Below are 2440 nucleotides of genomic sequence, written 5' to 3'. Positions count from 1 at the left end.
CCTGAAGAAATCAGACAAAAGCTAAAACTTGAAGTTTGAAAAGAAGTGGGCCAAGAAAAGAGAAAGTCAAGATCCTTCTAGGCAGAGGTCACAGGGAATTCGAAGACTGTGAGAAAATTAAAAACAATTTCAGTGTGCCTACAGCGGAGCCCTAGGCGAAAAGATAAAATGAGTCTGTACTGCCCCAGATAGGCTTTGGATATCAAGTCAAGAATTTTAAAATTTATTCCCTAAAGCCAAACAAGAACATTCACTCAATAACCAATATTATCAGCACTATTAGGGGAAGCTCTGTTAAGCAGTGGCCCTTATAGCAATGAAAGAAACAACAAAACCCCTGTTCTCAGGAATTCCCAATGTCTGGGGAGGGCGGAGAGGGAAGGGACAGTGCTGGAGGGACGATGGGGAAGGGATTGAGCACTGACGAACCTTAGTCTTGAGTCAGAGGGTTTTGAGGCAAGCCAAGACTTGACCTTTGTGCATTATTTACAAAACCTCACTTAGGCTGTTACTCTTCCCTAAAATCCATTTTCCCGCAATAGCCCAAGTGACCTTTTGCAAACATAATCAGACCTGGTCATTCCACTTTAAACCCTCCATTGTTTCTCCTTGTACAGTGATGAAAATCTAAATTCCTAAAACACATAAAGAAACCAAGCACTAAAGAAATTTCAGCAAAATATGTCAACCTGGAAAGAAAATGTGTCTGATTTTTTTTCAGGCAGATTTTTACCTACAGTGTTTAATGGGTGAAAAAAAAATTCCTTGCCAGATTAAACCAGGTCCCAGAGGAATCTTTAAGGTCACTGTGAAGTTATCTGCATATACAAACAGATGTTCTTTAGTTTATCTATTCTACTAAACTCTTAACTCCTTTTAAAGACATCCCTCCTATAAATGGAAAAAAAATTTTTCATTGTATCCTTAAAACTGCATACTACAAATGCACCAAATAAACAAGTTCATGAAATATCCTCTTTATTTCTTCAATACTGACTTTTTCTGCCCTTCTATCCACCGAGAACACTATTTTGGGGAGATTTCCTGTAAGAAATTAAATTTAATCTTTTTATGTATAACAGGATTTGGTGAGTTTTATGTTTGAGCAAATTTTGCTACAATCTTTCTTAGAGACCCAACCCAGTGAAAATGATAAAGGTATTTCATTTGATTAATATAATGTTTTGTTTTTAGATTGTACACTTCTGAAATATTTGCTATTTTCTACAACCTCATTTTTCATTAGAAAGATCCTTCTAGGACCTTAGAATATTAGACTCTAGGGCCTAGAGTCTAATATTGATAAAGTATATGATAATTTAGTATTTAAATTTATATTTATAGAAACTAATAAAATAGAAATAAATTGTAAGACTATCATGATGATAGCCAATGATAGAACTAAACTCTCTAGATGTGAATGACCAGTTTTATTTGGACTTTCAGTTCAAAATGACCTTATAATTGCTGACAAATTATCAGTTATTATTCTTTAAAAAAAGTTAGTATTGAATGTCAGCTATAATTTTTTTTAAAAAGTTATGCTGCCATTTTGCAGTTTAAATGAAGGAAAAGTCTACCATCTTAATTAAATTCCCACTCCCCTCTTTGAAAAAAAGGGCTTACCCAGCTCCTACCCTTTTACTAACCCAGTACAGCTTATCACCGACCAATAGTTGCTCTGCTCACAACCCATTCTGTTAGTGGGAAAACATGGATGGCACCTGACCACAGACCAAGATGGCCTGTGGGAATATCAAATGGGAATGTCAGCATCTGGACATTCCTAAATATCACTGAGACAGTTCTCCCTTACTGTACCCCTTCCCACATATACAATTCTCTATCTAAGGCTTCTTGAGTGGATTTCCTCCACAAAGTCACTGTCTCTTCCAGTAGGCCTAAAGGGGTTAGGTGCCCCTTTAATGGATCTTATTGGCTGCCATGGCATCTGTTCTCTCATCCTAGCATTTCTAGAAATGCGTTGTCATTTTTCTATCACTTCTCAGCCTGTCTTCCCCAATAAACTGTGAGCTTCTTGTTATCCCTAAGGCCTAGCAGTGAACTAGTTATTTGGCCACAAGTACTTATTCGAATGCCTATTCTGTGCCAGACATTGTGCTAGGTGCTAGAATTATAATGATGACCAAAATAGTAAAAACTGATATTATAGAATTTATAGTCTGGTGAGGGAAATAAATCGTTAAGTAAATATACAAATAACTAATTAATTAACATGGTGTTTAGAGCCAAGAGCACATACAAGATCAGTAGGACTTTATCTAGTTCAGGTGAAGGCTTCCTGGAAGATGTGATATTTAAGCGGATTCCTGAAGAATGAGAACAAGTTACTCAAGCAGAGTGCATCTGTGTTGGGAAGCGGGTAGGTGCCGAGGCCCAGAAGAACACTCCAGGTAGTTAGAGCAACACATAGGTAGAG

The sequence above is a fragment of the Pteropus vampyrus genome, unplaced genomic scaffold (assembly GCF_000151845.1).
Source record: "Pteropus vampyrus isolate Shadow unplaced genomic scaffold, Pvam_2.0 Scaffold77, whole genome shotgun sequence".
In the NCBI taxonomy this organism is placed as follows: domain Eukaryota; kingdom Metazoa; phylum Chordata; class Mammalia; order Chiroptera; family Pteropodidae; genus Pteropus; species Pteropus vampyrus.
Note: the sequence above shows the minus strand (reverse complement) of the source record.